The sequence below is a fragment of the Rana temporaria genome, chromosome 3 (assembly GCF_905171775.1).
Source record: "Rana temporaria chromosome 3, aRanTem1.1, whole genome shotgun sequence".
NCBI lineage: Eukaryota > Metazoa > Chordata > Amphibia > Anura > Ranidae > Rana > Rana temporaria.
In genome coordinates, this window is record NC_053491.1 from 360,612,002 (window position 1) to 360,633,136 (window position 21,135).

Consider the following 21,135-nt stretch of genomic DNA (forward strand, 5'->3'; position numbering starts at 1 on the left):
TATTGTTTCTTCTTTACTATCCATCACCAAGTCCACCGGGGCTAGGCTAGGCCCGGTACATCCAGCCACTTTGCCCATAACTTCTCAAACTTGTGGGCATTACCCCTGTGTTGATATACCAGTTTCTCCATCCTCATCGTTGTCCCAATATTGGCAATCCACTCAGCATGGGTCGGGGGGCATCAGCTCTCCAATGAACCATGATGAGTTTCCTCGCCTGGAACAACACCCTGTGAATCGCTTCCCTGTCCGCCTCTTCCCATTCGTACTCCTCCAGAGCCCCCAAGAGACATGCCCTCGGGTCCTGTGGAAGAGTCACGCCAAATGCTGCCCAATAAGTGTGGAGTTTGGGACATCTCCATAGCATATGAATCAAATCTCCATGGTCTCTCTTACAACGTGTACAGGTAGGGTCAAGTTGCGGATTCATCTTACTAAGTCTGTGTGGGGTGTAATAGGTACGCAACAGGATATACAACTGGGTGAGCCTTTGTGATACATTCAAGGAGCACCTGCCCACCGCCTGAAAAATTTCCTCCCACTGTTGACCATCCAACTCCTCCGCATCCACTTCCCACCTCTCTCTTATCCTCAGGGGATGCTGCTTCAACACATATTGCAACAGAATGGCATAGCACTGGGAGATAAAGCCTTTCGACGTCTCAGCATCCCCCAAAAGATCAAAAGCAGGAGTAGGCGACAGGCACCACTCAGAAGAGCGACCCTGCGCCACCACTGCATGTCTCAACTGTAGATAGGAGAAGTACATTGACTGCGGCAAGCTAAACTCCTCTCGCAGCGCAGGGAACGGACGTAGCACTCCATTACGGAATATGTGTGTGAGGTGTGTAACCCCATATTGTTTCCATCTGGTCCCCGATTGCAACTTGGCCAGTTCAGTCTAGGTGTCATTTTGCCATATTGGACTGTATTTCGTGTAACCTTCCGCATTCTGAACATATTTGACCTTGTTCCATACCTTCTGGGTTAGACTAAAAGTGGGGTATTTCTTATGTGGTTTAGCAAAGGCCTGTGCTTCCAGCGCCTCAGGGATCGGACTTCCGCCCACTGTGTGCTCCAGGAGTTTCTGAGCAGAGGATCGCACCGCCGGCCGAAACATACCGACCAGCTGCTGCATCTGGGCCGCCAAATAGTATAGCCAGGGGTTTGGCAATGCCAATCCCCCGCTATCCTTAGGTCTCTGTAAGTGCTTTAATTTGATCCTAGGAGCCCCGTCTTTCCAGATGAGGCTGCGAAAGATACTATTTACCGTGTGGAAAACTTTCAAGGGGATGACCATGGGGGTGTTATGGAGGAAGTACAACAACTGTGGCATAATTATCATCTTGATTAAATTCACCCGGCCTGCAACCGATAGCAGCAGGGCCTTCCAAGTTTTAATTTTGTCCCTAAACCGTAGTAACAAGGGAGATATATTGAGATGAATGAAGTCCCGTGGTTTAGCCGTGATCTGTACCCCTAGGTACTTACAGGAGGAAGTAATGGGAATAGGGCACAAGGGATTAATTACCTGCGTGTCATCACCGTCCAGCAAAAGCAAGGCCGACTTTGACCAGTTAATAAGTAAACCAGAAAATCGGCCAAACTCTGTGATCGCTACCATAGCCTCTCTAAGGGAGGCGTCCGTATCCCCCAACAAAAGGAGGGTATCGTCCGCGTATAACATCACCTTTTCCTGCTCATCTCCATAGCAGAAACCGGTGATGCGAGGGTTGGCTCTGATACTAATGGCCAGCGGTTCGATAGCCAAAGCAAAGAGGAGAGGGGACAGGGGGCATCCCTGCCGAGTACCCCTCCTCAGTGCAAAACTCCCTGACAAGGAGCCAAATGTCCTTATTGCCGCCTGTGGCTGGCAGTATAGCAAACGCACCCAGGAAATGTAAACAGGGCCAAACCCAAATTTCTGTAGCACTGTCCAAAGATAGTTCCAATCTATACTATCAAACATCTTTGTGGCGTCTAAGGACAGTAGCGCCCTACTGCCCATATTGTCCGCCCGTGCCTGCATATTAAGGAACAGCCTCCTAAGATTAACCGCCGTGGATTTATTGGGCATGAAACCAGCCTGGTCTCCATGCACAATTGAAGTTATCACCCCATTCAGCCGCATGGCCAGCACCTTAGCCAGTATCTTAACCACTTGGGATCCGCCTGCCGTCAATTGACGGCTACAGTGCGGATCCCAATCTCCAAACTGCCGTCAATTGACGTCCGCCCCTTGGGGCGGTCCCCGCGCGCGCTCCAGAGCGCGCTGCGGGGAAAATCTGTGTTGGTTGTGTCCCTCGGACACAGCCAATTACAGATCGCCGCGAACGGCCAATCAGAGTGGCCGTTCGCGAGGCGATCTGTGCGGCCAATGAGAGAGGATCTCATATGTAAACATATGAGATCATCTCTCATTGCCGTTTTACACATAGAAAGCGGTGCTGTCTCTGGAGAGGAGACGGATCTGTGTCTCTTGTACATAGAGACACAGATCGGTCACCCCCCCCCACCTACAGTTAGAACACTAAGCAGGGATACATTTAACCCCTTCCTCACCCCCTAGTGTTAACCCCTTCAATGCCAGTCACATTTATACTGTAATTAGTGCATATTTATAGCACTGATCGCAGTATAAATGTGAATGGCGCCAAAAATGTGTCCGATGTGTCCGCCATAACGTCGCAGTCCCATTAAAAATCGCAGATCGCCACCATTTCTAGTAAAAAAAAATAATTAAAAAAAAATAATTCTGTCCCCTATTTTGTAAGCGCTATAACTTTTGCGCAAACCAGTCGCTTATTGCGATTTTTTTTTTTTTTTTACAAAAATATGTAGAAGAATACGTATCGGCCTAAACTGAGAAAAAATTTTATTTTTTTTTTAAATTGGGATATTTATTATAGCAAGAAGTAAAAAATATTGTATTTTTTTCAAAATTGTCTCACTTTTTTGTTTATAGCGCAAAAAATAAAAACCGCACAGGCGATCAAATACCACCAAAAGAAAGCTCTACTTGTGGGGAAAAAAGGACGTCAATTTTGTTTGGGAGCCACGTCGCACGACCGCGCAATTGTTAGTTAAAGCGATGCAGTGTCGAAAGCTGAAATTTCACCTGGGCAGGAGGGGGGTATATGTGCCCAGTAAGCAAGTGGTTAATGTCACTTTGCAGTAAGGAAATGGGGCGGTACGCCCCTGGGTCTACAGGATCCGTTTTTGTGTTATTTTAAATGAGCCTTCTCTGACTAGCAAAAAAAAATATATATATATATATATATATATAAATTGCAGCCTCACTATGCCATCAATTGCAGCCACTGTGCCCATCACACGCAGCCACTGTGCCCATCACACGCAGCCACTGTGCCCATCAAACGCAGCCACTGTGCCCAAACGCAGCCACTGTGCCCATCACACGAAAAATCATATTTAATTTTTCCAATTAAGAAGGGTTCGGTGAATGCGCATATGAAACTGGTGGGGTTCACAACCTCCAACAAGGTTACGAACCACTGCTCTAGTGTTTATTTATGAACTTACACGTTATTGTTTTTTGTATGAACCCTATTGCTGTAGGTCACTTGAGTTCATATGATAATTTTGCATTTTTTAGGTGGGAGCGCAATTCATCTATATATATAAAACTCAACGTGTGTGTGTGTGTGTATGTATGTTCCAGCATCACGTCCAAACGGCTAAAGATATTAACATGAAACTTGGCACACATGTTACTTATATGTCAGCAACAAACATAGGATAGGTGGTTTAACCCTTACCCACCCCCATTTGCTATGGTCAGGGTTTTTCTTTAAAGTCCCATTCAACTCTATGGGAAATACATGTTACTTCATAACTTCCAAACGGCTGTACATATTTCGATAACACTTGGTCACATGTTACTTATATGTCCACTTAAACTATAGGATAGTTAATTTATCCCTTAACTACCCCCATTTGTGAGGGTCAGGGTTTTTGTTTAAAGTCCCATGCAAATCAATGGGAAATGTATGTTCCCACATAACTTCTGTACGCCTGGAGATATTTCAATAATACCTGGTACACATATTACTTATATGCCAAATAAAAATATATGACAGTTAAATTAACCCTTACCTACACCCTTATATAAAAGATGGGTATATTTATATTACTATGATTTTCCTCCCCATAAGGTTAAGATAGGAAGACCGGGCAACGCAGGGTATTCAGCTAGTTTTTTATATAAGTGGACAGTGCAAGGTGTTTTTTCACCTTAATGCATAAGATGCATTAAGGTGAAAAAACACAAGGCTTTACAACCCCCTTAACCACTAGCCGACCACGCACCGCAGGTCGGCTCGGCGAGAGCACGTAGTATAACGTCCTCTCTCTCAGCCGCCTCTAGGGGCGCGCGCCCCCCGCTCACTCCTGACTCCTGTGCGTGTGCCCGGCGGGCGCGATCGCCGCCGGGCACACGCGATCGCTCGGTACAGAGCGGGGACCGGGAGCTGTGTGTGTAAACACACAGCTCCCGGTCCTGTCAGCGGGGGAAACGCTGATCTTCTGTTCATACAATGTATGAACAGAGGATCAGTGTTTCCCCTAGTGAGGCCACCCCCCCCACAGTAAGAACACACAAGGGACATACTTAACCCCTTCCCCGCCCCCTAGTGTTAACCCCCACACACCATGTTAGATGGACAGCAAACTCAGAACTGTCACTCAAGTGACACTCTCAATAGAATTCCCCTTCATTCCATACATAAAGGTTATGTAGGGAGATGAGGGGAGGAGTGGAGGAGCTGGGCCAGCACAGACATGTTACTATAAGACATGAACATATGCAAAGAGGGAAGGGGCTGTCTCTCTCCTGGAACAGTCAAAGTTTCTAACAAATTCAGAGGTACATTGCAAGTAAATAAATAATAATAACAATAAAATATGGAGATAAAAAAATGCTGTAATAATTTAAATTTTTTTTTGTTGTTTTACAAGCAATTTTTAAATTTTATAACAGGGTCTCTTTAAACTGAATCTTATCAATGACAGTGATTTGGTCATCCTTCTTACAACCAGGGGTTCCAGTCCCGATTCCCCCCACATCCCTTTTTCGTGGTTTGAGCCAACATAATGTGCCACTGCAATTTATTACAAATCACCAACATCCAAGATATAAAGTCCATTATGTCTTTTAGCCTTCACAATGGCGGCTCTCATCAATGACAGGTCCTCTTTATGATTATACCCGTGTATTATAAAACCATTTTATTTCCCATTGCAGGGAACGTTATACACATCAGGGACAGACATTAGGACATCTCCTTCTTATTCTGCACGCTCAGCAGCAGCAGGCTGGCCAGAGGACACACTGACATCCTTTTGTAGTTTTCTTGACCTTCTCAACATGGCGGCCGACGGCGGGACGAGCCGGAAGAGGCGCACAGCCTGTCGGTTTCTCTCCGCCCAGAAGGATGACGTAACGCTGATTCGCTAGCGTTGCGATGCCAGTCACGGAGCGGGTGGGCGGGGTGGAGCCGGATGGGCGGAGGCTAGTAGTGGACGGGGTGGAGAGAAGGGTGTACGGTGTCCCAGCTGGGACATTCTGCTCGGCTGGGGAAAGCGCACGTCACAGCCCGATCCGCTCTCCGCCCTGGACCGGAGTGAGGGGAGCAGGGACAGCGGAGCAGGTGAGGCTGGGGATGGGGTGCACGGTGATGGGGGAGCCGGAGGTGATCAAATGATGTAACCCATCACATGAGCAGATACCCAGCCTGATCACAGTACAGCGCCTTGGGGGAGGGGGGCATTCTACTGATAGCGGGGCACAGTACCGGGCACTGCCAGCCTATGACATCAGTACTATACCGACCACTGCCAGCCTGTCATATATACTATACTGTGCATTGCCAGCCTTTCATATATTCTATACTGGGCACTGCCAACCTGTCACATATACTATACTGGGCACTGCCAGCCTTTCATATATACTTAAGTGGGCACTGCCAACCTGTTAGATATACTATACTGGGCATTGCCAGCCTTTTATATATACTATACTGGGCACTGCTAGCCTGTCAGATATACTATACTAGGCATTGCCAACCTTTCATATATACTATATTGGGCACTGCCAACCTGTCAGATATACTATACTGGTCACTGCCAATATTCCATATATACTATACTGGTCACTACCAACCTGTCACATATACTATACTGGGTACTGCCAACCTTTCATATATACTATACTGGGCATTGACAGCCTTTCAGATATGTTATACTGGGCATTGGCAGCCTGTTCATAAGTATACATGGGCACTGCCAGTCTGTCATATGTATTCTACATTGGCCACTGGCAGTCTAGAATACATACACACACTGTTCTAGGTACTGCCAGCCATACATATATTATACTATAGAGAGAATATACTGACAGTCTGTCGTATAGACGATACAAGACACTGCCAGCCTATGGCATATGTACTATACTGGGCACTGCCAGCCTGTTATATACTTATATGGTGCGATACTATCATGTCATATACAATACTGGGCAATGCCATCCTGCAATATAAAAATTACTGGCATGTCCAGCCTATCCTTTATACTATATGTGGTATTACCAGCCTTTCCTTTATAATATACTGGGCACTGCCAGCCTTTCATATGTACTCTATGTGGCAATCCAAGCCTTTTTTACATAATATACTGGGCAATTCCAGACTGTCATATAAATTATACTGGGCACAGCTAGCCTGTCTTATTTACAATACAGGTATTGCTAGCATGCCAAATATTATTTTACAGGGTACTGCCAGACTATGCCATGTATACAATACTGGGCACTGCCAGCCTGTGATATATATATATACACACACATTATATATATATATATATATATATATTATATATATATATATATATATATATATATATATGAACACACTATATGCCGCAGTGCCAGCCTGTGATATATACTATGCTGGGCAATGACAACTTGCAATGTAAAAATTACTGGGCACTGCCAGTCTGTCATATATACTATACAGGGCACTGTCGGCCTTTGACGATATACTCTATGGGACATTGGCAGCTATATATTATCACCCTATACTAGGCACTGCCAGCCTGTCATATTTACAGTATGGTCTCAGCCGGCTGGTCATATATGTTGTGCATGGCAGTGCCAGTCTTTATGCAGGGCACTGTCAGCTTGTGGTTATATACACACACACAGTGCCTTGCCGAAGTATTCACCCCCTTGGCATTTTTCGTGTTTTGTTGCCTCACAACCTGGAATTAAAATGGGTTGTTTGAGGATTTGCATCATTTAATTTACAGAACATGCCCACAACTTTAAAGATTTTTTTTTTTTATTGTGAAGCAAACAACAAATAGGACAACATAACAGAAACATGTGCATAACTATTTACCCCCCTAAAGTCAATACTTTATAGAGCCACCTTTTGCGGCTATCACAGCTCCAAGTCGCTTTGGATAAGTCTCTATAAGCTTTCCACATCTTACCACTGAGATTTTTTCCCATTCCTCCTGCAAAACTGCTACAGCTCCTTCAAGTTGGATGGTTTGCGCTTGTGAATAAAAATCTTTAAGTCTGACCACTGATTTTCTTTTGGATTGAGGTCTGGGCTTTGACTAGGCCATTCCAACACATTTGCATGTTTCCCCTTAAACCACTCAAGTGTTGCTTTAGCAGTGTGTTTGGGGTCATTGTCCTGCTGGAAGGTGAATCCCCGTCCTAGCCTCAAAAGGTTTTGCTCAAGAATATCCCTGTATTTAGCACCATCCATCTTTCCCTCAACTCTGACAAGTTTCTCAGTCCCGGCTGCTGAAAAACATCCCCACAGCATGATGCTGCCACCACCATGTTTCACTGTGGGGATGGTGTTCTTTGGGTGATGTGTTGTGTTGGGTTTGCGCCAGACATAGCGTTTTCTTTTGATGGCCAGCAGAAAATTTTAGTCTCATCAGACCAGAGCACCTTCCTCCATACATTTTGGGAGTCTCCCACGTGGCTTTTCACAAACTCAAAATATGCCATTTTGTGTTTTGCTGAAAGTAATGTCTTTCTTCTGGCCACTCTGCCATAAAGCCCAGCTCTATGGTGCGTACGGCTTATTGTCGTCCTATGTACAGATACTCCAGTCTCTGCTGTGGAACTCTGCAGCTCCTCCAGGGTTACCTTAGGTCTCTGTGCTGCCTCTCTGAATAATGCCCTTCTTACCCGGTCCGTGAGTTTTGGTGTGCGGCCGTCTCCTGGCAGGTTTGCTGTTGTGCCATGCTCTTTCCATTTGGTTATGATAGATTCGATGGTGCTTCTAGGGATAATCAAAGATTTGGATATTTTTTTATAACCTAACCCTGACTTGTACTTCTCAACAACTTTGTCCCTTACTTGTTTGGAGAGTTCCTTGGTCTTCATGGCAGTGTTTGGTTAGCGGTGCCTCTTGCTTAGGTGTTGCTGCCTCTGGGGCCTTTCAAAAAGGCATGTATATGTAATGACAGATCATGTGACACTTAGATTGCACACATGTGGACATCATTTCACTAATTATGTGACTTCTGAAGGTAATTGGTTGCACCAGAGCTTTTTATGGGCTTCATAACAAAGGGGGTGAATACATACGCACATGCCAATGATCAGATTTTTATTTCTGAAAAATAGTTTTATGTATATATTTTTCTAATTTTACTTCACCAACTTAGACTATTGTGTTCTGATCCATCACATATAATTCAGATAAAAAAAAACATTGAACCAAAGGCCGTAATGTAACAAAATAGGTAAAAAGCCAAGGGGGGTGAATACTTTTGCAAGGCATTATATATAAAATGTACATACACTATACAGGGCACTTTCTGCCAGTCATATATGCAACAGATTTCACCCTAAGTTCTGTCATAGCTGTGCTTTGTCACCTTATGTCACCTTATGTCACCTAATGCCAATAGTTATAACGGGCAATGCCAGGCCGGGTTAATTTTGGTCTTGCTTGGTGTTGATCAGAAATACATTGGGCCCTGCTCTGAACCTTCACATGCATTGTGAATGGCCCTGCCCGGAAGGGATACAAGCTCTACTGGGCTTTTCCAGCATCTTGATATAGTTTATTTTGGGCATAGTTAGACTGCTCAATGGGTTATTCTGGGCACTGTCAGGCTCTGATATGAAGTATACTTGGGGCTGCTGTGTTCTGATATGTCTGACTCCACTTGGATTTTTCCATCTACAGAAAACCAGTCACGATTGGGCTTATGTGAGGATCTGAAAATTAAGTTTAAAGATAATATATCATGCAGGCTTCCATATGAAAGATACATGTATATAATGAGCTTCATTTACTTTGTCAGTATGTTTCTTTTCAGCTGGAATGGGGGGGGGGGGGGGGGTTATAATGTTACTAATAGTAAAATAATTTCTAACAGGGAAGTGTTGGATTTGGAAAAAAAAGTAACATGCATACTGACCCCAATGCAGCAGCATCCGTGTGATTGATACTGAAGTTGTCCCATGTCGGCTCTAACACTGAGAACTGACCGATCACATGACTGCTAATCTCTCAGTTTTTTCTGTCTGCTGAGTGTGGAGGGCAATTATTGTCATTTACCGGCCTCCACTCTGCCCTCCAGTGCCCCAGCCTGGGGAGCTTGAGCCAGCTGCCGATAAGGCATGTAGGTGGATCCCAACAATATTGTCGGGATCCATCCAGACTCTGGCGCGGCTCTGCCATGTCTACTGATAGCAGGCAATAGCCCACTGCGCCTATGTCCCACAACGGAAGTATGGTCATACAGGAATACAAGCCAGTACGTTTTGAGGATCTGCACCAAGTCTGGTGTAGCCATAAAAGAGGATGCAAATTCTAGAAATGCATTGGGCCTTTTTTTTTGAGACTCTACATCCAGGCACGGATTTACTCCCCCCCCCCCCCCCCCTACACACACACACACACACACACACACACACACACACACACACACACACACACACACACACACACATGCACACACACACCCCATCCAGACCGGCCCAGGGCACAACACATCAGGGTACAGTGCACATAAGGGCATGGTGCAAAGCTCAGCACATCAGGGCACAGCACATAAGGGCTGGGCTCTGAGGAAGAGGTCTCTGTCACCTCGAAACGCGTCAGCCAGCAGCAACGCACCTCGCCACCCCCCCCCCCTACAGTCTGGAGTGTGGTTTGAGGGGTATTTTAACTACAATTATCGTTTGACAAGCCTTTTATCATTCCCTGTTTGTGAGTAGTTTTCATTATTTTATTATTCCAATAAATTTGCCAAACGGTAGTACACGAGGCTGGTGCGCCTTTCTTTCTCCCTTTTTGTCACAGCACATAAGGGTACAGAGCCCATCACAGCACATCAGGGCACACCACATTGGCACATCAGGGCACATGGCACATCGTTTACCAGCCAGCATGCAGAGTAGCGCAGGAAGTGTGTGTAATAAGTTCTCTCTCGTGTCACTCTGCTCCCCGGCGGCCTCTCCTCTCTTCTCGTTCATCCCGGATGATGTCACAAGTAAATGGGGATGGACGAGAAGAGAGGAGGGGCCGCCGGGGAGCAGAGTGACATGAGAGAGAACTTATTACACACGCTTCCTGCACTACTCTGCATGCTGGCTAAATCTTGATCTACCCGTCAGGCACCAGCTGTCGACGATTGACGGGTAGATTGCCGCGGACCTCCGATGCAGATTAGGCGGCCACTCTAACTGGCCCACTGAGCCCATCGGCCCACCGGAAAACTCCCGATAGTCTCAATGGCCAGTCCATCCCTGCCCCCTGTTGCCGCGGCGCCGCCCCCTGCACCCACTGCCGCCCCGAGGCCTGGCCACGGTGGCCTTGTCTGGAATCTGGCCCTGTCTACATCCCCTGGATTCAACGCAGATGATGTCTATTGTAGCCCTGATGAAGTGGACATACAGTAGATTTTCTAAACACATTGGCTTGTTTCCCTTTAATAAACTGATTCACAATCACCAACAACATACCTTCTGAATCCTCATTACAAGGAAGGTATAACCCCTCTAATTCGGAATGGTGCACCTGCTTTTTCAATCCTCCTGTTTTGCCTTTTACACTAACAGGCGTCAGGTAATTAATCAACATCTTTCATATATAATCATCTACGAATATACTAATGTAATGCCGCATACACACCATCACTTTATGTGATGAAAAAAAACGAAATTTTCTGTGAAGTAAAAAATGACCTGTTTAAAACTTAAATTTTCAAAGACGAAGTTGCCTAGACACCATCGTTTTTCTCACAATGTTCTAGCAAAGCGAGGTTACGTTCACCACGTTTTTCCATTGAAGCTCGCTTCATAACTAGCTTCTGGGCATGCGCGGGTGTAAAAACGTATTTTTAAACAACGTTTTTTGCTACACACGGTCAATTTCTGTGAAGTAAAAAACGACGTTTTGAAAAACGACACATAAAATTGAAGCATGCTTCAATTTTTTTTGGTCGTTTTTTACAAGACATAAAACAACGTTTTCCCCCACACACGGTCAATTAAAGTGACGTTTTTAAAAACGTCGTTTTTTTTCATCACATAAAGTGATGGTGTGTACGGGGCATAAGCCAGGGTAATTTTTGCAAATGTCCAGTTATGAGTTGTTCTCTTTAATCCCAGACAGTACTCTATTCCTCAAATATTTCTTAAGATGCCCATAGGTGGATCGAAATTCCCTGCTGAATCAGCTAAATTTTAAACCCTATATGGACACTGTGGTTGTACAGAAGTTAATCTATCAGTTGAATCCTCTACAACCATCCTCCTGGAAAATTTTCTCTCGATAGCCTGCGGCACTGATCAGTGTATTCCAGTGGCGGGGAAGCCTCCCCACTGTCATAATATAATGACACAGTAGAAAGGATTCCCCATCCACCTCGAATGTGTAAATGGGGGAGTTGGGTCAGATTTTCTTTTAAACCCGTTGGTTAAATAAAAAAAAACTGACTTTTCTATGGCCAGCTTTTGTCTTGCCAAGCTGTGATGAAGTTCTAAAGGGAGGGCTGCATCCCACATACAGCTTTGCTCTGTGTGGGTTCCTGTTGAATGTTACCAGAATGCTATGAGTAATTCATAGTGGGCACTGCCAGCCTGATATAGGTAATTGTATGTAGTCACCATGAGGTTTTAATATTGGCATTTCAGAAATAAATCATACTATGAATTTGGGGGGGGGGGGGGGGGGGGGGGGGGGCTGTTAGCATCAATCCTTGATTGTGATTAATTAGAATGATTGATCAGTTATCAATAATGTAATGTATGTGTATAATTTTTTATATATATATACATATACACACACACACACACACACACACACACACACACACACACACACACACACACACACACACAGATCAGCCATAACATTATACTGACCCACCTTATATTCAGTTGGTGCCCCTTTTGCCACCAAAGCAGCCTTTACCCATGCGTCATAGACACCCCCCCAGACATCTAAAGGTATTTTGAAAATGTATGAAATCTGGCACCAAGCTGTCCTGTAGGTTTGGACCTCCATGGATTGGTCTGTTTTTTTCAGCACATCCCACAGATGCTTGATGGATTGAGATTTGGAAAATTTGTACGCTTAAGTGATTGTAAGCCTTCATTTTTAATTTTTTTTAAAATAACACACGTCATACTTGCTACCACTGTGCAGCTCGTTTTGCACAGAGTGGCCCCCGATCGTCCTCTTCTGGGGTCCCCCGGTGGATCTCGCGGCTCCTCCCTGCATCAGATAACCTGCTAGGAGACGCTTTCCCCCGGGGGGTTACCTTGCGGGCACGCTCCTTAGTCCAGCATTCGGCGTCCATAGAGACGAATGCCAGACTCGGTCCTGGTGCCCACGTCATTGGATTTTATTGACAGGAGCGGGAGCCAATGGCTACGCTGCTATCAATCAATCCAATCAAGAGCCAGGGCCCTGTGCAGAGAGGGACAGCACGTCTCCCCGCCGAGGAAAATACAGGGCTCAGGTAAGTAAAACGGGGGGCCTGGGGGGTCGGTCACTGCCAGAAGTTTTTTCACCTTAATGCATAGGATGCATTAAGGTGAAAAAACACGGGAGTTTAAACCCCTTTAAGTCAACACCTCAAACTCTGTGTTCTTCAAAACATTCTTGAACCAATTCATCGGTTCGTCTGATGAAAACGGACCGATGGACGTTTTTTATCGGATGAACCGATCGTGTGTGGGCCCCATAGTTTTTTTTTTTTTTTTTTTTTTTTCTCCATCGGTGAAAAAAAATAGAACCTGTTTTTAAATTTTTCTTATGGTTAAAAAAACGATAGAAAAAAACGATCGTCTGTGGGGAAATCCATCGGTCAAAAATCCACGCATGCTCAAAATCAAGTCGACGCATGCTCGGAAGCTTTGAACTTAATTTTTCTCAGCACGTCGTTGTGTTTTACGTCACCGCGTTGGACACGATCGGATTTTTAACCGATGGTGTGTAGGCAAGACTGATGAAAGTCAGCTTCATCGGATATCTGATGAAAAAAATCCATCGGTCCGTTTTCATCAGACAAACCAATCGTGTGTACAGGGTATGAGCAATTGTAAACTCGCTTTGGCGTCAATTAATTTACACTACACTACGCCACCGTAACTTACGAGGATTCGAAATAAAATAAATAAGTTACGGCGGCGTAGTGTATCTTGGATACGCTTCGCCCGGCGCAGATGTACATGGATCTGCCCCATATTGTTTTTTCTGCCAAAACTCTGCTGCTCCTGGACACACTGGCTTTTTTTATATATATATATATATATATATTCTGCCTCTAAGCTTCTCTAAACATCCATGCGTGCATGGACCTGGGTTATCGGCAAAACTGGTTGAATATGGTGTAAAATGTTCAGGGAAGGGGCACAATGGAGATTATTATTTTGCACAGGTGATTTGATCAGTTTCACTGCCTTAGTAATCACCACAGCCGTTTCATCTAAAGGAAATCCTGAAAACATGACCTGTTGGTGTGCCTTGAGGACTGGAGTTGAAAAACACTGCACTGGGAGGACATAAATTATAGTATAAAATTGCAAGAATTTTATTAAGTGTTTAAACCCCCGCCCCCCCCCCCCCCCCAAAAAAAAATCCTATTCCCATAACTAGGGATGCACCGATGCCACTTTTTTGAAACCGAGTGCGAGTACCGATACCAATTACAGATATCTATCGCCTAGGAAAACGTGTGGTTTGGGAGGTTGCGGTAGTTGAGGGTGGGGTGGGAGATTTGGGATGGAAAAGGCTGTAATCGCTGGGGGGAAGAGGATGTGAATAGGAGGGTTATTGGGAAACATGGGGGCAGGGGTGACAGCTGGTAGAGGGAAGGAGGAGGCAACAGGCAAAAGTGACTGCAGGCATGGTACAGGAGACAGTTAGGGACTGCAGGCATGGTACAGGAGACGGTTAGGGACTGCAGGCATGGTATAAGAGACAGTTAGAGACTGCAGGCAATGGCATGGTACAGGAGACAGTTGGGGACTGCACGGAGGAGGAAGAGAGCCCTGCTGCTCAGTACAACAGTATAGGATACCGCTGTACAGCAGGGCTTGACAAAATTTGGGCGCTCAGTCGCAATTGCGACTAAAATTAACGACCTGGCGCCCGGGAAAGCTTAGGCCTGCAAAGTCGCAGCCTCAATTACCGCCCGGCGCGGCCCGACGCGATCGCGCGGCGGGGGCGCACGGAGACACCGGATACCCCATCCTGAAATCTTGAAATTTTCACTTGCTTTTAACATACAGTTTTAAAATAAATGTAATTTCTGAAGGAAAGCCACATACACTCTCTGAAAATTCCTTTGACCAAGAAGTTTTCTATTATTTCTAAACTTTCGCATCACTGTCGTTGAAACCGAACGTCAATTTGACCCAACTGACGATTAGAGAATCGAAACGAACATTTTTAAAATTATTTATTTATTTATTTTTTGAAGACGTCTTTTAACTTTTTTTCCTTTTTGAATAATTTTTTTTCACCCTCTAATAGTACATACAGTATATCTCTTCTGTCAGTTATTCTCAGAGTGGATTCGAGATTTTGCTCCCTAACCATTAGGGCTGCCCATCTTCACCGGTCTCACAATTCGATGCGATTACGATTATCAAGTCCGCGATTCAATTAGATTCCGCAATGCATCACGATTGCAGCGCAAGTGCGAATGGCTCTCCCCCCAAAATACTAAAGGAGATGGTCAGAGACTGCAGACGTGGTACAGGAGATGATCAGAGACTGCGGATATAAATAAAAATAAAATAAACGCAACACATCGTCCTGGGGAGAGGGATGAGTAGTACTTTCTCTTTGAAGTGAAGGTTAGCTTTAGTAGTGAATGTTATTTTGATGACTTTGTATATAAATCGGGTCCAAGGGTCATACACTGGTGATCCTCTAGCAGTAGAGTACTTAGTTCTAGTCACACATGGTAAAACAAAGCACGAGTAAATAAAAACTCTAATAAAGTGGTGAAGTGAAGTAGTAATGAAGCAGACACTGGGGCAGATCCATGTAGCGCGGCGCATTCTTCCGTCCGTACGCCGCCGTAACCTACAGGTTTTTTTTTTGTATCTTGAATGGATGTGATGGGGGCGTGTTTTATGTTAATACGTCTTGACCCAACGTAAATTACGTTTTTTTTTTTTTTAACTGCGCATGCGCCGTCCGTGGGGGTATCCTAGTGCACATGCTCGAAATTAACCCGCAACAAGCCAATGCTTACGACGTTGACGTCATTCTACGCAAAGCCCTATTCGCGAACGACTTAAGCAAATGACGTAACATTTTCAAAATTCGAAAAGGGAACGACGGCCGTACTTAACATAGGATACGCCTCATATAGCAGGGGTAACTATACGCCGAAAAAAGCCTTACGGAAACGACGTAAAACAAATGTATCCATAGATACGCCGGCGTAATTCGTTTGTGGATCTGGCCCACTGTATGTAAGAGATAAGTTGGAAAGGAAAGTAAAGACAGCCTGCTGTAGTAACACATACAGTCCATTCATTCCACCCCTTGTGTGCACACAGCTCCTAATTCTGCACGTAGTACATATGAACATGAACCGTTATTGCTGAGCTCACCAGATTCTGCCCCTCCAGCACCACAGGACAATGCATTCACCCTCTGCACAACACACGATGGGATTGGCCGGGGAGACGAGTCGTTCTGGCAGAGGTGCACTACATGCACACATGCCTCCCTCCCGGCAACCCCTGCGGGAGGGAGGCATGTGATCTGCAGCGAGCTCTAGTCTCACGTCTCTCCTGGCATCAGCACCTCCCGCCTTTCTACTGATCTGATAGTTACAGTCAGCGGGCGTGGCTGACGCCAGGAGAGATGTAAAAGCAGAGAGGAGAGAGGTGGGCCGGGCAGTCACATGAGCGCACCATAAGGTAACATCTGAACGGAGCGTTCTCTCGGGAGGGACGGTGGCAGGGCTAAACATTGATTATTATGGTCGCATGCATCGGTGCCGCATCGGGAACACCCGAAACGCGATGCAACGATTAAATTTGACACCCCTACTAACCATATAGTTGGTTATTTACATTTACCACTGCATAAAGATATTTAATATTAACCACTTCCATACAGGGCAGTTATACACACATCCATACCAGGCCTATTCTGGCACTTCTCTCCTACATGTACAAATCATAATTTTTTTGCTCGAAAATTACGCAGAACCCCCAAACATTATATATGTTTTTTTAGCAGACACCCTAGGGAATAAAACGATGGTCATTGAAACGTTTTATCTTGCACACTATTTGCACAATAATTTTTCTAAAAGCCTTTTTTTTGGAAAAAAATTGTTTCATGAATTAAAAAAATAACAAAACAGTAAAGTTAGCCCAATTTTTTTGTAAAATATGAAATATGATGTTGCACCAAGTAAATAGATACCTAACATGTCATGCTTTAAAATTGCGCACACTCTTGAAATTGCGCCAAACTTCGGTACTTAAAAATCTCCATAGGCAACGCTTTTAAATTTTTTACAGGTTACCAGTTTAGATTTACAGAGGAGATCTAGTGCTAGAATTGTTGCTGGCACTCTAACGCACGCGGCGATACCTCACATATGTGGTTTAAACGGCGTTTACATATGTCGGCGGGACTTGCGTGTGCGTTCGCTTCTGCGCGAGAGCTACTGGGGACAGGGGCGTTAAAAAAAATATTTTTTTTTTTTTTTTTTTTTTACATATTTATTTCTTTTTTTACACTTTTTTTTTTTAATTTTTTTATTTTTATTATCACTTTTATTCCTATTACAAGGAATGTAAACATCCCTTGTAATAGGAAATGTGTGTTACAGGTACTCTTTATGGAGAGATGCAGGGTCAATAAGACCCCACATCTCTGCTCCAGGCTGGAAAGCATGAAATCGGTGAAAAAAAATTCACCGATCTCATGCTTGCTGTTGCTTAGCAGCCGCAATTGCGGCTTTGTTTACTTACGGGGACCCGGGCGTGACGTCATCACATCGCGCCCGGGTCCTCCGACGGTCATAGAGATGACTGGTGACCATCTGGTCACCAGTCATCTCTATGCTTCCTGCCAGCGCCGGACGATTCGTTCTCCGGGCCCCCGATGGCACGGGAGAGCCCGGAGAAGCACCGGATGGCGGCGGGATGTCCCCTCCTGCCGCCTGTAAGAACGATCTAGCGGCGGAATCGCCGCTATGATCGTTCTTACGTTGTGCAGAATCGCCGGCACTAAAGAAGGATATCTGAATGATGCCTCTAGCTGCAGGCATCATTCAGATATCCACCCGCAAAGCCCAGGACGTCACATGACGTCCTCCTGGATCGAGGAGGGGTTCCTGCCGCCGTCATTTCACAATGACGCGGTAGGGAAGTGGTTAAATCGCCTTTTTTTTTTTTTTTTTTTTTTTCTTTACATATTAACTAAATTATACACCACACTTTTTTTTTTTAAGGTTAGTAATCTAAACAATAATCGGCCAACTAATCGATTATGAAAATAATCGTTAGTTGCAGCCCTAGTGACATATTTTTGTTTTGCAGTTTTTGTAACTACATTGCATTTGTTGGACAAAATGTGTAAAAGGAACTTTCTTTTTCAAAAAACAGTAAAACCTTGGATTGCAAGCATAATTTGTTCTGGAAACATGCTTGTAATCCAAAGCACTTATATATCAAAGCAAATTTCCACATAAGAAATAATGCAAAGTCAAATGATTCGTTCCACAACCATTTATTCCTAAGTCCTTCAGTTTATAGTCCATATAAAAAGATTATAGCAATGTGATAGGTTATGTAACAATAAAATGCCCATCCACAAGGGGATTAGAAGCAAAATCCAGCAGGAGCTACAGAATATAAGTCCCCTTTCACATTGAGGCGATTTACAGGTGCTTTAGCGCTTAAAATAGCGACTGAGAAGCGCCTGTAAACTGCCTCTTCTGCAGCCCCAGTGTCAAAGCCCAAGTGCTTTCACACTGCGGTGGTGCGCTTGCAGGACAGGAAAAAAGTCCTGCAAGCAGCATCTTTTTGGCGGTGGGGGAGCGGTGTATACACTGCTCCTCCACTGCCACTGCCCATTGAAATGAATAGGCAGCGCTGCCAAAGTGCTTCGGTGGCTCTACATAATGGGTGCTATTAACTCTTTCCTCGGCTTCTAGCGGGGGTTAAAAGTGCCCCGCTAGTGGCGGATAAGCGCCACTATAAAAGTGGTAAAGTGCCGCTAAAACTAGCAGTGCTTTACCGCAAACGCACCCACCACTTCAGTGTGAAAGTGGTCTAAAAGGCAAGAGGCGCCTCTAAGTGTAGCAGTATGGTTACATTTAATGAAGTTACATTTAGCAACTCACATGGTTGATGATTAAAAGAGGCGCATCTAAGCATGCAGGCATCCAGGGTAAAGCTGTCCACATAGACCATCCTTCTCACCGCTGGGCTATTACCGCTGTTAATCTGCAATCGTGACCAGAAAGACTACCCTGCAGTAGAGCATTTTGAAAGCAAGGCTTGATGTGTTCATGGAGCGCGGCGTGGAAGGGATGACATTGATGGTGGTGCAGAGGATGGACTATGTCAGGGGTGTCCAAACTTTTTTTCAAGGAGGACCAGATTTGATGAAGTGAACATGCGTGAGGGCCGACCATTTTGCCTGACATTCATTGAATCATTAAAATTCGGTCTAAGTGTGTTCGTCCGATCACTAATACACTTCCCAACAAGAATTCTCTCGCCTTTGTGGCTGTGTGTGGTGAAGAGATGAGCTCAGGTGTGTTATTTGGATTCACTGGGCCAGATTCAGAGAGCTTCGCCTATCTTTAGGCGGGCGAAGCGTATCTCAGATACACTACGCCGCCGTAAGTTTGAGCAGCAAGTTGTGTATTCACATAGAACTTGTGCTGAAACTTACGGCGGCACAGTGTAACTGGGCCGGCGTAAGCCCACCTAATTCAAAATAGGCTGGTTGGGGGCGTGTACTATGTAAAATAGTAGTGACCCCACGTTTTTAACGAACGGCGCATACGCCGTCCGTGGACGGATTCCAGTGCGCATGCTCCAAATTACGTCGGCAAATCGTGATGCTTTCGACGTGAACGTAAATTACGTCCAGCCCTATTCGCGAACGACTTACGCAAACAACGTACAAAATTCAAAACTCAGCGTGGGAACGATGGCCATACTTAACATTAGCTACGCCTCATATAGCAGGGGTAACTATACGCCGAAAAAAGCCTAACGTAAACGACGTAAAAAAATGCGTCGGCCGAACGTATGTTTCTGAATCTACCTAACTTAGCATATTCCTCGCGTAAACATACGGAAGTGCCACCGAAAATGCAGCCTAAGATACGACGGTGTAAGACACTTGCACCCGTCGGATCTTAGGGATATCTATGCGTAACTCATTCTCTGAATCAGGCGCATAGATACGACCAACCGCACTCAGAGATACGACGGCGTATCAGGAGATACGCTATCGTATCTCTTTTCTGAATCTGGCCCACTGTATATATCTCTTTTGTGGCCCCAACGAATCCCAGAGAGCTGCTCATTAATAAGGATGAGCTTGGGTGTGTTATTTGGATATACCGTATTTATTGGCGTATAACACGCACAGGCTTACCATTGCCATGAATGCAGCCTTGCATGTGCCATGAATGCAGCCTTGCATGTGCCATGAATGCAGCCTTGCATGTGCCATGAATGCAGCCTTGCATGTGCCATGAATGCAGCCTTGCATGTGCCATGAATGCAGCCTTGCATGTGCCATGAATGCAGCCTTGCATGTGCCATGAATGCAGCCTTGCATGTGCCATGAATGCAGCCTCGCATGTGCCATGAAAGCAGCCTTACCATTGCCATCAGTGCAGCCTGATTGATGCCCATCTGCAGCCTCAGAGGGGACGGAGGGGGGGGATGAGTGCCGATAGATTACAAACAGGAGAATCTCTTGTTTACTCAGTAACCTCTTTAATACAAAGTCCTGCCTCCTATGATAGACAGAACGGTCATTCAATGGCATCCCACGAGACTGGACTTCCTATTACAGATGCCGCTGAGTAAACAGGAGATTCTGATGGAGTAATCTGATGGCACTTGTCCCGCCCCCTCCCTGTCCCCTCCGAGGCAGCGCCAATAAATACGGTATATATCTTTTGTGGCTTGGTTTATTTATATATGTGTGTGTGTGTGTGTGTGTGTGTGTGTGTGTGTGTGTGTGTGTGTGTGTGTGTATGTATGTATTAAATCACCAGGAGGGCCGCAATTGGCCTCGCGGGCCGGACTTTGGACATGCCTGGTCTATGTGGACAGCTTTACCCTAGATTCTTGCATACTTGGATGTGCCTGTTTTCATCATCAACCATGTGAGTTGCTAAATGTTGTGCCTTCATTAAATGTAACCATATTGCTACACTTAGAGGCGCCTCTCTTCTTTTTTATACTTAGTTGTGACGTGACGCTACTCTTATATCAAGACATCGCTTGTATATCAAGTCAAAATTAATAAAAAACATAGCTTATCTTGCAAACACTCAAACCAAGGTTTTACTGTAGCGTCCCTTTTTTTTTTCTTTTACCTTTTGTATGCCTTGCTC

The 21,135-nt window shown here is 45.1% G+C and overlaps 1 protein-coding gene across 12 annotated transcripts in view; it reads left to right on the forward strand.

The window, feature by feature from the left end:
- Window positions 1-5,558: 5,558 nt before the first annotated feature.
- Window positions 5,559-21,135, forward strand: part of ERC1 (ELKS/RAB6-interacting/CAST family member 1) — a 351,485-nt gene continuing 335,908 nt past the window's right edge. For 9 of the 12 annotated variants that reach the window (XM_040345288.1, XM_040345294.1, XM_040345289.1 and 6 more), the window contains exon 1: window positions 5,559-5,669. The gene's annotated coding sequence lies outside the window, so the exon portion shown is untranslated. The remainder of the gene's footprint in view (window positions 5,670-21,135) is intronic. The other 3 variants (XM_040345291.1, XM_040345295.1, XM_040345300.1) reach the window with 1 other exon arrangement.